Genomic DNA, 15,938 nt, shown 5'->3' with positions numbered 1-15,938 from the left:
TTGATGTGTCCCTTAGCCATTGAGCAACGACCAAACCATCCCCTTTGCTAGGAGCTTTCTTCGTATCGTCAGCTCTGAAGTCTCTGTTGTGTTTACTAAGAATAAACATCCGAACTTGACACAAACCGAGAAGTATACAAATTCAATAAAACCAAACATGGACCTGAACATGAGTAGACCATCTATTCCGATCTTCATCATTTTCCGGGATGGCTATCTACACACTTTTTGGCTTTCTGGTGTTCTACCCAGCAGGGCGTGTATGTGAATGACTCAGCTATATACTGGTCAGACGGCATAACTTCATGATAATTGGTTGGGTATAAGTAGCCTAGGTCCTGAATCTTCGAGTCCTTCAAATGACAGGCCAGTACTCTGTGCAGTCCTAATGTCACAAAGACAACCTCTTTAAACGGATGAAATCCGAGGATGTGCATGCGACCCTCGAAGCCAGGGCCAACCGTATCTCCCTCGTCGAGAAGATCGTCGTTTTCGGAGTCCCATTCAAACTTCTCTTGGACCAGCTCTTCCTTGCCGCAGTTCAACTCAAGTTTCCTTTGCCTCAGGTATTCCATGCCTTCATCAGGTTCATCATGCTCCTTATAATATTCGACACGCTTGTCGAAATCAATATCCTGCAAGACCCATGGGCCAAGAACAGGACGATAATAATCTTGATGCTCCAGTCTAGATTCAAGGCAATCGCTATGCCTCAAGACCCATTTTGCGTTGCCATTTGATTCTGAAGAGATACAGAGATAGAGGGGGAACGAATGGATGTGAATGATTGATTCTATTGATTGTGACTGTGGGGTATTTATAGGTCCCCAACAGGTGCTTACAATGCCGGTTACAAGGTTTGGGTCGCTTCCAAAAGGTGTAGCGACTGTTCGGTGTAGACAGCGTTTGGACAACGCGAGATTTCTAACTGCTAGGTAGTTTTCCTAATACAAATCCTAACTGCCTTATTAGCCTAATTACAACGCTAATTTATTCCTAACACTCCCCCTTGGACAAACGATGTCTTCAAAATCTTCTATGTCCAAAATTCTCCATAAGGTCTCTTGAAAACTTGATCTTGATGGACCTTGATCTTGAAACTTGATCTTGTAAAATATATGTCCTCCAAAATCCTGTGGAAAAATATAAGGATAATATAGGAATCCGATATACCGTTGGTATAATAATTGTATCATTTAAAACCTATATGAGAAATCCATTGGAGAACTCATAAGGAAAAATACAATATATTGTTATCAGATCATAAATAGTAAGTTCAGTCATGGGAAATTTCTCCCCCTGAACTTTGCAAATTTCTAAGTCGTCTCATACCAATGCCATAAATGCATTTTTGAAATGCAGCTGCTGGTAAAGACTTAGTGAACAAATCTGCAAGATTGTCACATGATTTTGTTTGCAAAATATCAATTTCTCCATTTTTCTGTAATTCATGAGGAAAAAACAGTTTTGGAGCAATATGTTTTGTGATATTACTTTTAATATATCCCATATGCATTTGAGCAATACATGCAGCATTATCTTCATAGATAATAGTTGGTGATTCTAATGAACCTATACCACATGAGGTCTGGATGTGATTAATCACTCTGCGAAGCCATACACACTCACGTGAAGCTTCATATAATGCAATTATTTCAGAGTGGTTAGTGGAGGTTGCTACTAAAGTCTGTTTTGTTGACTTCCATGAGATAGCAGTTCCACCATATAAAAATACAAATCCAGTTTGTGATCTAGCATTATGGGGATCAGAAAGATAGCCGGCATCAGTATAGCCAGTCAAAGTCATATCTTGATTCTTCTTATAGAATAAACCAAGATCTTTGGTACCTTGTAAATATCTGAAGATATTCTTCACTCCGGCCCAATGGCGTTTTGTTGGAGCTGCACTATGTCTAGCCAATAAATTTACTGCGAAGGCAATATCTGGCCTAGTACAATTAGCAAGGTACATTAGTGCTCCTATCGCACTAAGATATGGAAACTCAGGTCCCAATACATCTTCGTTATCATCCCTAGGTCTAAAGGGATCCTTTTCCATATCAAGGGATCTAACGACCATGGGTGTTTTGGATGGATATGATTTATCCATATTGAATTTTTCCAAAACTTTCTGAATATATGCGGGCTGATAAACGAGTATTCCTGAGGGAAGATGCTCAAGTTGTAAACCTAAGCAGAATTTGGTTTTTCCCAAATCCTTCATCTCAAACTCCGTCATTAAATGATTGCGTGCTACAGATATATCTGCCGCGTTACCAATGATGTTGAGGTCATCAACATAAACTGAGATGATGCAAAATCCTTTTGAGGATTTCTTAATGAAAACGCATGGGCAATCATCATTATTTGAGTATCCTTTCTGAAGAAGGAACTCACTAAGCCGGTTATACCACATTTTACCCGTCTGCTTTAAGCCATAGAGTGACTTTTGTAATTTTACACAATACATGTTGCGATTTGTGTTTGGATTAGGGATTTTAAGTCCATCAGGGACTTTCATATAAATATCCGCATCGAGTGACCCATATAGATATGCGGTCACTACATCCATTAACTGCATTGATAAATTCATTTGTACTGCCAATGATATTAAGTATCGAAATGTAATTCCACTCATTACAGGAGAATATGTATCGTCGTAGTCGATACCGGGTCTCTGCGTAAACCCTTGTGCTACTAGTCTCGCTTTATATCTCACCACCTCATTATTTTCGTTCCTTTTTCGAACGAAAACCCATTTAGCTCCCACAGGGAAGACTTTTTGAGGAGTAGGTATTACTTTAGAGAATACCTCTCTTTTATTAAGCGAGCGCAATTCTGCCTCAATTGCCTCCTTCCATTTAGGCCAATCCGAGCGCTTCAGGCACTCTTTCATAGATTTTGGCTCTGGATCCAGTTGAAGGGTTTTAGCAATTTTAGAGGAGAAATATGTGTCGACAATTGTAGTCTTTCTATTATATGATTCTCCCGAATCGATATAGTTTATGGAAATGTCATTAGTTTCTTCAGGCACCGTGTGATTTCCCATAACAACGGAGTCTGGTTGTTTCGATGTCCCAGCAATAGAATTTGTGTGCACATTTATGCTAGGTTCTTGATGTTGAACATCATCTTGGTGTCTATCAACTTCAGGTTGATTTGCATTTACCGTCATAGATTTTCTTTGTTTCCGCGGTGGCTTTGGAGAAGCCTTTTCCCTTGAGACCAGATTTCTCCCCCTTTTATTTGCAATTGGGAGTTGAGTAGTTTTATTTGGTACCTCTACTCGTTCTGGTGCATTGACTGCAGGGATATATGATTTAGTGACACCTTTGTGATCAGTAAATGCATCTGGCAAGTTATTTGCAAAGTGTTGCAAATCTATTATTCTCTGAACTTCAGATTCAGATTCTTTAGTACGTGGATCTAAGGATTGGATGCCTGTTACATTCCAATCTATTTCCTGGCATTCTTTGTGGTTTGTTTCTCCCCCTAATGCCGGGAAATGATCCTCATCAAAAATTGAATCAGCGTACCGGGCTGTAAACAGGTCCCCTGTTAGGGGTTCTAAATATTTTATAATTGACGGAGATTTATATCCCACATAGATTCCAATTTTTCTATGGGGGCCCATGGAGGTACGCTGCGGTGGTGATATCGGTACGTATACAGCGCAACCGAATTTTCGCAGGTGGGAAATACTTGGCTGATTGCCTCGTACTATTTGAAATGGGGAAGTTTCATGATATGCAGTTGGTCTGACTTGTATCAGATCTGCGGCGTGTAAAACCGCATGTCCCCAACAAGAGGTTGGTAAATTGCAATTCTGCAACAATGGTCTAGCAATTAATTTTACTCTTTTGATTAAAGATTCAGCCAATCCATTTTGAGTATGTGTTATCACCAGAATTTGACCGAGTCAGAGGTGGGCCGCGATCAAGATGGACTTGAAGAATATACATGGAAGAAATACGTGAATCGGCCTGTTATGCAAAGTTTGGGCTAGTTTGCCCGTGTATCTGTAATATAGTAGGATACGTGTCGGTTAGTTAGAGTTTGTCTCGTGGACGGTGGGGATTATTCCCACGTTAGAAAGTCTACAGACTATAAATATGTATCTAGGGTTTATGAAATAAACAACAACCAACGTTCACCAACAAATCAATCTAGGCGCATCGCCAACTCCCTTGTCTCGAGGGTTTCTTCCGGGTAAGCATCATGCTGCCTAGATCGCATCTTGCGATCTAGGCAGTACAAGTTTATTCGTTGTTCATGCGTTGCTCGTACTGAAGCCTTTTTGATGGCGAGCAACGTAGTTATCTTAGATGTGTTAGGGTTAGCATTGTTATTCGTATCATATGCTGTCGTAGTGCAACCCTTATACATCTAGCCGCCCTTACACCTATCTTAGGTGTAGGGGCGGCACCCCGTTTGATCATTATCTAGTAGATCCGATCCGTTATGGTTGCTCCTTGTTCTTCAAGGATTAGTTTAATATCTGCAATAGTTAGGCCTTACAAAGGGTTGGAGGATCCAGCGGCGCGTAGGGTGTAGTTCGCTAGCCCTAGACAGGATGTTCCGGGGATCAACCTCGTGTTGGTTTTTAGGCCCTGTCTAGGATCGGCTTACGATCACCGTGCGTGGCCGCGAGGCCCAATCTTGAGTAGGATGATCCGATTATGCGGTGAAAACCCCAAATCGTCGTAGATCGTTTTAACTTTATCTTGATCAAGCAGGACCACCATATATTCGTACACCTCGTGCGAATCATGGGTGGATCGGCTCTTCGAGCCGATTCACAGGACAACCTGAGAGCCGATCGAGGCTCGTATTTAATGTTTACGTGTATGCCATGCAGGAAACTAAGCGAGGCATCTCCATCACCTTCCTGACCAGGTATAGGTCAGGTGGCACGCCCTTGCACCAGCATCGGACGTGCGTGCCGGAGTTCTTTGCGGGCCGTCGCTCGGAGGGACCAGGGCCAGCCGCAGCCCTAAGTTGCTCCCGGCTCTACTGTGTTGCCCGTCGCTGCTCGCCGGTGGGTTTCTGACCGCAACACATTCTGGCACGCCCGGTGGGACAATCTTCTACATCAACCACATCGCCATCTACATCTGAGATGGCGGACGGCACCCGAGTCACGTACGAGGATCTGACCGAAGAGCTCAAGAAGAAGTATGACGAGGTCAAGGCGATCCTCGAAGCCGACCTCATCGGCTCTTTTCACAGAACCCGTTCGCATGGCATCAGGTGGAAAGGGTTCTCACCTGAAGGTGCGCTCGATGGAGTGGATCTATCCGCCCCGTCAGAAGAACGCACCAGGTCCCTGCGTCAGGAGATAAACTTCATGGTAGCTCATTCGCTACACCGCCACTCTGAGAACCTGGTGAACACTTTGGAGCGAGTTGCTCTTCGAGTGATCCAGGAAATCATGAGTCGTCAATACTCTCCGTCAGGACCAGCTCTCGGGACTTTCCAAGGAGAGATGCCACTCCAGTCCCGTCCACCGTTGCCATTCGCGTTGGCAGCACCAGAAGTGCCGAATTCACCGGCATTCGTCGTCTACAAGATCGGTGGTGACCCTAGTGACTACCAGTTCTTGCACGAGGCGCCTAAGGAGATCCCTCACGGATACACGTGCACATACGTGCCAGACTGCGGTAACTGGGCGCTCACGAACCAGGCCGCAATAGCAGGGACTTCTGGAAAAGCAGGAGGAACTTCAGCGACAGATCTTGAGAAGCAGACGTGGCTAGCTAAATATGCCACTCCGACAAACCTCCAGAGCTCAGCTCCTGCAGTTGGCTTAGAGCTGGAAAAGCAAGCATGGCTGGCTAAGTACGCCACTCCGGCGAATCTTCAGAGTTCGACTCCTGCAGCCAGCACCGCGGATCAAATCAGTACCATACTGAGAGACCAGTTCGGCATGGTGCCGAAAAGGAGGACAATCGGCTATTCCAAGCCGTACCCCAACGAGTACGAGTTGATCCCGCTACCACCCAAATATCGGCTCCCTGATTTCTCCAAGTTCAATGGATCAGATGGTTCCAGCTCCATCGAGCATGTGAGCCGATATTTGGCACAGCTGGGCACGATCTCAGCAGTAGATGAGCTACGTGTGAGGTTCTTCGCACAGTCCCTCACAGGATCGGCTTTCGGGTGGTACACTTCGTTGCCACCGGACTCGATCCGGACTTGGAAGCAGTTGGAAGAACAGTTCCACATGCAGTATCACTCAGAGGCTTCCGAGTCTGGCCTGGCCGATCTAGCACAAATACGTCAGAAGCGTGGAGAAACTGTGGCAGAATACATCCAGCGCTTCAGAAATCTTAGGAACCGATGTTATTCGGCTCGTGTGACTGAAAAAGAAGCAGTCGAGTTGGCGGTGGTGGGCCTTGCATCACAAATCAAGGATATGGCCTCCCAAACGAGACTACCCTTCAACGGCGCACATGGTTGAAGCGTCGTTATATGAACAGCGCCACCCGGACTTGTACCAGGACAAATTCAAGCGTGCGGTAGTCCTGGTTGAGGCAGATGAAGACGAAGGTTCTGCGGGAGATCAAGAGGTAGCAGTGGCTGAATGGACTCGGGGGGCAACCCCCATATCCTGCAAATGGGTTAAGCCACCAGGTCCGCCCAGAGGGTTTGATTTCGACGTAACTAAAACTGAGCAAATTTTTGACCTCTTACTCAAGGAGAAGCAGTTGAAGTTACCCGAAGGCCTCAAAATCCCCACGGTACAGGAGCTGAACGGAAAGCCATACTGCAAATGGCATAACTCGTTCTCCCATGCCACCAACGACTGCAGGGTGTGGCGTCAGCAGATCCAAATGGCGATAGAACAAGGACGTCTGATTTTCAACCAGTACGCCATGAAGGTCGACACCCACCCCTTCCCCCCCGTTAACATGGTGGAGTGCACTTACCCTAACGGTTGCCAGCCAGGATTCTCGTTCAACATCAACATGGTAGGACCTGGACACCACTCTGGCAAGGACGGAGACGAGGGCAGCTGCTCTCGTAACAAGGACACAGAGGAGGCCCCTCCACGCGATCGGCTCCGTCACGACGGCAAGCGCTACATCACAGAGGGAGAAGTGAAGAATGTAAGATATCAGCGACCTCTCTCTGATCACCTCCTCAACAAGTATGTGAGTCAGTATGACCAACGCCGACGATCCAACGATGATGATGAAAGAGATCGTCTGGCTAGAGAGGCCAGAAGACATCGTCGGCATGATCGTGATGAGGAGGAGTACGAGCGCCGTGCCAAGGAAAAATCGAGGGAGCAAGACGACGAGGATAGGCACTGGGACTGCCCCTTCTTCAGACACTGCTGGGATTCAGGAATGAGCCGATTGCCTACAATCGGCAACTGCCCAGAATGTAGACAGAAGAGGAAGGATGCAGCTAACGTGTCCGTGTTCAAACGTCTAGGGCCTCTCCCACCTCAAAACAAGCACGCTCAGTCCCCTCGGGTGGAAGATCTCGAGGATTTGGAAGACGATGATGAAGAAGAAGACAAGTACCACCGGCCAAGGTGGTGCCCTGATGGGCTCAGCCGTTCCCAAAAGCGTAGGGTTCAGCGACTGCGCGGCTTGGAGGAAGCCGAAAGGTTATACCTGCACACGCTAAGGAAGGCGCGGCCTGATCTGGCCGCGAAGATCCAGCAAACCCTGGATGAAGAGGGTCGACCACAAAAAATGGAGTGGCGCCCCAAACAAAGGAAAGCCGATGATGAAACATCGGCTGGCACAAACGTGGTGCTCATAATTCCGACGGAGTTTAGTGCTCCAGGATTAGATGGGGCACCCAATTTGGACGACTACGAGCGCATCGACGCGACAAAGGATGGGGTTACGCTGGTTTTATCCACCGGCCTGACCATATAGCAAGAGCAAACCAATGAGCAAACGTGGCGAGGCCGATCCTTGGGATCGGCCCCAAAGATCTATGAAGGAACATTACAAAACCTTCATTGAGCGATTCAATATGGAGGCCGATTCCAGCAATCGGCCAAAATTATCCTCACCACATGTTCTGCTTGTGTTCAACATCAATCTACTGGGCAGCGGTTTTACGTCGGCTGATGAGTTAGGAAAAATCAACATTGGTCCTACCGGAGCCGACGTGCAAATACAGTGCCTTGGCTAAGCTACAGAGCCGATATCTGCAGTTACCTGACAGATTCGGCTCGGGGGGCACCTACATCAGATGAACATGTGCACTGAACATGTGTGCAGTGAAATGTTGGGGGCCGATAGAAAAAATCGGCCAGTAAAAAAAAGTCATGATATACAGCCGATGCAAGGACATCGACTTTAGAACTAAGAAACGAAGCCGATGCACAGCCATCGACTCTAGTACAATTACACAGGATCTACTTGTTGCTTGTTCAAGACGCAGATCTTCACCAAGTCCAGTTCAGCTATGAGACTTTCTGCGTCCTCGAAGGAGTGGACAATGAGAGCTTCCTCGGCTGCAAGGAGCCGATGTTGGGACCTGAACCTTCTCGTCAAGGACTTCCAACCCTTTGCGACAGTTCAGCAGTACTGGCGGAAACGTCAGTTTTGGCACCAGGCAACCCTTTGCTCTTTAAGCCGTTGGTACTTCATCTGCAATATCGGCTTTCAAAGGAAGAAGGGTGATCGGTTTTGATGCGTCTACAAGTTGGCTATTTTCCCAACTACGTTCGTAGACATGATTAGGACCTCTGCATGGTGGCTGTCTCAATTTGCCTGAGTTCAGGGCCCTTGGACTGAACTGGGTTTCCTCGCCACCGTTCTCTCTTTGACTAAGGCTCGGGGGGCAGCTGATTTGATAGACGCTCTGTTTCTGGAGCCGATTGGAGTTGCATCGGCTAACCCTGCACCATAACCTTCTCCGAAAGCGGTGAGTCGTTGCAGAAGCAGACTGCTAGAGCTACGGAGAGGAGCCTGAAAGGGAAGCCGTCGTCATCTACAGGGTTTGGACCGTCCTGTTACTGCAAGAAAATGAAGGAGACTGGATTCTCAAAACAGCCGATGAACAGCCATCGGCTGTAGGATTGCGGAATATATTGGTCAAATATCAAATCACGGTCTGAATTTGAGAAGTGCTTGACTGACGGTCTAATCGGTATCTGATCCGATACGTTGCTATCGGTCTTGGTGTGGCGAGCGGAAGACTTGACATTGGATTAATTGAAAGAACAATTCTTTATTAATTCAAAGGAGCGGCTTTACAAGAAGGAGCCGATGGCTCTCAAAAGGGGGATCTGATGACTAGTGCACTGCTACTACTAGTCCTACACTAATTTGCCCCTGTTCTAGGGGTCGTCGCTGTCCTCATCATCGCCGTTGTAGCTGCCGTCGGCGCTGCTTCCGGGGAGTTCTTCGTCACTGCTGCCCCAGCCCTCGGCCGGAGCTTCGTCTTCCTCGTCATCATCATCATCCTCGCTGTCCGCCCAAGAGCGGAAGCGCTTTGCCGGCGGATATCCAGCGGAGGAGGAGGATTCATCCTCCTCCTTCTCCTCTTCCTCCTCGTCATCATCATCGTCCTCGCTGTCCGCCCAAGCGCGGAATCGCTTTGCCGACGGTTTCTTAGCGGAGGAGGAGGAATCATCTTCCTCCTTTTCCTCTTCTTCCTCTACTTCTTCTTCTTCCTCCTTCCCGTCGGAGGAGGTGGGTTTCACCCAGGGATGGAGGTCGTCTTCGCTTTCGCTTATCAGCTCCCCTTCGATGAGGAACTTGGGGTCGTCTTCCCCATCGGTCAGAGGCAGGTCGCCATCTGACCCGATGAGTGCTTCGGGTGGGCCGTTTGGCACATGATCAAAGTTCCACTCCGGCTCGCTCGAGGAGGAAGACTGGAGGGAGAGGCCGGAGGAGACGGAGGAAGAGGAAGACATTGCTACAAAGAAAGAGGGTTTTTTCGGTGCCGATAGCTAGAGCAGAGGAAGGGGATGAAGAGAGCTAATCAATCGGCACAGTTAAATAAGGAGGAGCCTAGTGGAGATTTAATGCCATTGCAGTTTCCGAGGAAGTGGTGCTAAAGCTGTCAAATTTTGCAGAGAAGTTGAGAAGACGAGGCATCATGATGAAGGATACTGCGACGGTTCTGCTCTGCCACGACATGACCCGACGAAGGAAAAGCAGAGTGATTTTGGAATTATCAATTCCAAAACCAGGGGGGCATGTGTTATCACCAGAATTTGACCGAGTCAGAGGTGGGCCGCGATCAAGATGGACTTGAAGAATATACATGGAAGAAATACGTGAATCGGCCTGTTATGCAAAGTTTGGGCTAGTTTGCCCGTGTATCTGTAATATAGTAGGATACGTGTCGGTTAGTTAGAGTTTGTCTCGTGCACGGTGGGGATTATTCCCACGTTAGAAAGTCTACGGACTATAAATATGTATCTAGGGTTTATGAAATAAACAACGACCAACGTTCACCAACAAATCAATCTAGGCGCATCGCCAACTCCCTTGTCTCGAGGGTTTCTTCCGGGTAAGCATCATGCTCTTGCGATCTAGGCAGTACAAGTTTATTCGTTGTTCATGCGTTGCTCGTACTGAAGCCTTTTTGATGGCGAGCAACGTAGTTATCTTAGATGTGTTAGGGTTAGCATTGTTCTTCGTATCATATGCTGTCGTAGTGCAACCCTTATACATCTAGCCGCCCTTACACCTATCTTAGGTATAGGGGCGGCACCCCGCTTGATCATTATCTAGTAGATCCGGTCCGTTATGGTTGCTCCTTGTTCTTTAAGGATTAGTTTAATATCTGCAATAGTTAGGCCTTACAAAGGGTTGGAGGATCCAGCGGCGCGTAGGGTGCAGTTCGCTAGCCCTAGACAGGATGTTCCGGGGATCAACCTCGTGTTGGTTTTTAGGCCCTGTCTAGGATCGGCTTACGATCACCGTGCGTGGCCGCGAGGCCCAATCGTGAGTAGGATGATCCGATTATGCGGTGAAAACCCCAAATCATCGTAGATCGTTTTAACTTTATCTTGATCAAGCAGGACCACCATATATTCGTACACCTCGTGCGAATCATGGGTGGATCGGCTCTTCGAGCCGATTCACAGGACAACCTGAGAGCCGATCGAGGCTCGTATTTAATGTTTACGTGTATGCCATGCAGGAAACTAAGCGAGGCATCTCCATCACCTTCCTGACCAGGTATAGGTCAGGTGGCACGCCCTTGCACCAGCATCGGACGTGCGTGCCGGAGTTCTTTGCGGGCCGTCGCTCGGAGGGACCAGGGCCAGCCGCAGCCCTAAGTTGCTCCCGGCTCTACTGTGTTGCCCGTCGCTGCTCGCCGGTGGGTTTCTGACCGCAACAGTATGAACATAAGGTACAGAATGTTCTAGATGAATGCCTAAGGCCATACAATAATCATTGAATGCGCGTGAACTGAATTCAGCCGCATTATCCATTCTTATTGTTTTAATCCTGTGTTCAGGATGATTTGCTCTTAATTTGATAATTTGAGATATTAATTTGGCAAAAGCATGGTTACGTGTTGATAATAAACAGACATGTGACCATCTAGTAGATGCATCAATTAGCACCATAAAGTACCTAAATGGTCCAGATAAAGGTTGTATTGGACCACATATATCTCCTTGAATTCTTTCAAGAAAATTAAGTGACTCATTTTTAACTTTGAGGTAGGATGGCCTAATAATTAATTTCCCTGTAGCACATGCAGTGCATACGAAATCTGATGACTTGGGAAATCTTTTAATTGGTAAATTATGACCAACAGAATTGCTTATAATTTTTCTCATCATACCTATTCCAGGATGACCAAGGCGATCATGCCAAGTCTTGAATTTATCAAGATTTTGAAAAATTATTTTGTACGCAACATAAGGTACGGGTTTAATGTATGTAAAGTATAATCCGGAAGAAAATGAAGGAAATTTTTCGAGAGTTTGTTCCTCGTATCCGTCGCTTTTTGTTAAAAGCAAATATTCTTTCTTATCCATCTTAACAGTTTTAAGATGAAAATCATTTGATCGGATATCTTTGAAACTTATAAGGGTACGCGTTGATTCAGGATACAAGAGTGCATTCTTAATTACAATAGTAGTACCCATAGGGAGTGTGAATGTGGCTCTTCCTGAACCAATTATTGCTTTGTTACTCCCGGTTATAGTCAGAACATCTTCTTTTCTCTTAGTAAGAGTTTGGAAGTATTTTGTTTCCCTTAAAATTGTGTTAGTAGTAGCACTATCCACTAAACATAATTCTTCTTCCATCGGATTTTTCCCGTAAAATTCTAAAAATAGAAAGAGAATATTTTAGAATAAATTTATTTTATTCATATATTCATCAAATCAAATTCGAAATATAAATACATTACAATATTATGTCTGATTCGCATAATACAATACATGTAGTCTAAAAGACTTTATTCTACTTGTTGTTATACAATATATAACACATCGTAGTATTTTAGTAGCTAAGTGACATCAATTGTTTAGGAGATCAATTGAGGTCTCCAAAAACATCTTGGATGTAGTCCACAAGCATGTCTTCATCGAGGATGATATTGTCCTTTGGCTTGAATTCTTCAATAGCACTTTGAGAAGGACTAGCTTGAGGGTTGTCTTCAATGGCATTGAAGTGAGCTTCAGCCTTATTTCCATGAACTTGCTTCCCTTTTCCTCCATACTTCATGTATAGATCCACTAGGTGCTTGGGAATACGACATTTGTTTGTACGATGATTCGCACATCCACACCTTTGACAAGTTTGAGAGTTGTCATTTTGATCATTTCTCTTGAAATGACCTTTCCCCTTAAATTGACCATTGGTCTTTTGACCATTGTTTTTCCACTTTCCCTTGAATTTTCGGAAGTTTCTCTTACGGTTTCCGAATTTACTAGTAAAATGAGCATTAGCATGTGCATCAGGGATCGGCATGGCACCTGTTGGGCGAGCATTGTGATTTTTCATGAGAAGTTCATCATGCTTCTCGGCCTGAAGTAATGTGTATATAAGCTCAGAATACTTCGTGTACTTGTGTTGTCGATATTGCTGTTGCAATATCCTCATCGAGGGATGGAAAGTGCATAAGGTTTTCTCGATTAAATCTTCATCTGAAACTTGCTTGTTGCAAAATCTCAGTTTGGAGTTAACTTTATGCACGTCAGAATTATATGCCGCAACGGACTTAAAGTCCTGGAACCTTATGAGAGACCATTCTCTCTCGGCTTCCGGCAACATAACCGCTCTTTGTTGGTCATATCTCTCCTTGAGGGAGTTCCATAAAGCTAGTGGATCCTCCTCCATCAAATATTTATTTTTTAAATCGGGATGGAGGTGGTGCCTTATGAAATGTAATGCCGCATACTTTGCCACTTGGGGTATTTCTGGAGCATTTTCTGGGGGTGTGATAATCACGGGACCAAGGCCACGACCATTTAAATTTATTTTCATATCCATGGCCCATGATAGATAGTTACTTCCATCAAGTTGTAGTTCTTGGAATTCTTTTTTACTGATGTCACCCATTTTTCCTGCATGTATGATCATGCATTTAATTAATTTTACTTGATAGTAAAATTTATTTTGGTAAACAACAAATTTGTTCTTGAGGAACAATTTGAACGCGGATAAATTTGGAGCGCGGGATAAAATTGTTGTACCAAATAACATGTTATAATATGCTAGAGGCAAATATATTAATAACATGGCACATTACATACTTGTAATCTCTAATAGACATAAGGTCTAATATTATGTATTTACGTAACAACACATTGCTTGACCGAATAATAAACAAACAAATCGTTCTAAACAGAAATTTACGGAGCATTTGATACTGCTACAGAGGTAGATATACAGATGCAATTTCACGTAAATAATTTTTTTTTTCTGCCCAACACGTGGGCTTGGATCAGCGTCCAGAAGACTAGAAGTAGGAGCGACTTGGGGAATAGAAAATCTCGTCATCCTCCTCGCCTTATCCTCTCGACTCTTCTCTCTAACCAGCGCCAGTACACTAGTACTTCTTCAGTAGCCGCTCGATCCCTCCGCTGAGGAAGAGTGGTGGGCGTCCTCGGGCGATTTACACAGAAATAACCCTTTTGTTAAACTATAGCACAGACTGACCCTCCGGCGAAAGTATTTCACTCATCTAACCCTTTTGTGTGGCGCCCCTCTCATCGGCGCCACACATGCCCATGTAGCGCCCTTTCTGCCGGCGCCACACACCCATCCGGCGTGGCCCGTCGACGCTGAGCTGGTGAGCTGATCCAACGTGGCAGCCCGTGTGGCGCCGATCCCATCGGCGCCACACATGCACTTGTAATTGCCCAAAACATACTGTAAGACAAAGCGTCTGGGACTTAGCCGTTTTGGCGAGGCTGTTTGTGTGGCGCCGATGCCACGGGCGCCACACAGTGAGGTGTGGCGCCAATGTCACCGGCGCCACACAAACAGCCTCGCCAAAACGGCTAAGTCCCAGACGCTTTGTCTTACAGTATGTTTTGGGCAATTACAAGTGCATGTGTGGCGCCGATGGGAGCGGCGCCACAGTGTGATGTGTGGCGCCGGCCTGAGAGGCGCCACACGTTGAGTTGTGTTAAAAACATGACAACTCTTGCCTTAATTAAACAGTTTTCAACACAACAATAGCAATTTCATACACATAGAACATACACATAGCACGCATCATAGATCACATCTTAGCACATAGATTCAAACAACACGTAGCAATAGAGACACGGTTCGAAATGACATAGGGTTCACAACACGATACTTATGAAATAGAGTTCACAACACTAGCAAATGCATCTATCCTCCGCGACGTCCCCTCCTGATGGGCTGCTTCCGGACGGCCAACCTTTTCGTCCGCTGCCGTGGCTGTTGCTCCTGCTCCTGCTGCTCTTGCTGCTCCTGCTCCTCCTCCTCCTCTGAAGATAACGGCTCGTCGTTCCTCATCTTCCTCAAAGTTGATCTCCGCGGCGGCGTCTCATCCTCCTCAATGACAACCTTCTTTCCTCGGTTGACATAATCGTCCGGAGTGTATCGTTTTGGAGCGTTGCCCCTTGGCTTCAACTGGTAAGCAGACCGTGTGGCTTGCTTCTTGCGTTGACTCGCAATGCCTTGACTCAGGATGGTGTCGTCGTCAGGAATCTTCACAAACACATGAGATTAGAATAGTTGAAATTATTAAGCACATGTTCGAGCGGTAACAAATTAGTCCAAACCTCCGCATCTTCAGAAGAGGATGTAGCCGCAATTTCGGTGTCGCGGCAACCTAGCAAGTTGGCTAACCGCCGCATCTTTCGTGCAGTGTTCTGCGTCGTGGAAGTCATGGTTACAAAGGCACCCGAACACAGTAGCTCACATTGAATGTTGGTGACCATACCTTAATGAAATGCTGCATCGGTCCGATAGGCTTCTCATCTGTATGGCTCTGATCCCAAACAACCTCGCACTCCTCAGCTGTTTTTTGGATCTCAGACCGCTGCGACAAACATATTATAGAAAAATTGAGCGATCACATGCCAATGTAGATGATGTACTAGCTAACGAGAGAATACATTACCACGAAGTTCAACTCGGAAGCAATAGAAGTCGATCTTCCTCTGCGAGCAAAGGTGTCGTGCTGGCTTTGCGCTAGCTCATCGAACTCGATGGGGTCGTCCAAGATGTCGTCATCATACGCGGGTTTCACTAGCTCGATACGCGTGCTTTCATGAAACCATTGGAGATAGTTGTTGAAAGCAGCCAAGTCGTGGGGGACAATCTCCACATCGCCAGCATTCCGTACCGCTTCCAAACAGTGTTGGAACGCTGTGACGTGGCCTCTATGATGGACAGGCCAATCTGTGATCTTCCTTTGCTGCTTCCTATCAAGCCTGGAAGAATCAACAAGTTACATACTATCTCTTCAATCAACAAGCTTTCATCCCATGATTCAAAAAGTTTACCTAT

The 15,938-nt window shown here is 46.0% G+C and overlaps 1 long non-coding RNA gene across 1 annotated transcript; it reads right to left on the bottom strand.

The window, feature by feature from the left end:
- Positions 1 to 14,810: 14,810 nt before the first annotated feature.
- Positions 14,811 to 15,721, bottom strand: LOC127293527 (uncharacterized). Its single transcript, XR_011742724.1, has 3 exons — positions 15,550 to 15,721; positions 15,209 to 15,468; positions 14,811 to 15,134 (listed from the first exon to the last, which is right to left on the bottom strand). It is a non-coding gene; the product is annotated as an uncharacterized lncRNA (long non-coding RNA).
- Between the last annotated feature and the right edge of the window lie 217 nt (positions 15,722 to 15,938).

Source organism: Lolium perenne, chromosome 4, assembly GCF_019359855.2.
Source record: "Lolium perenne isolate Kyuss_39 chromosome 4, Kyuss_2.0, whole genome shotgun sequence".
Taxonomy (NCBI): Eukaryota; Viridiplantae; Streptophyta; class Magnoliopsida; order Poales; family Poaceae; genus Lolium; species Lolium perenne.
The sequence above is the reverse complement of the archived record's forward strand: the minus strand, read 5'-3'. Positions and strand labels throughout refer to the sequence as shown.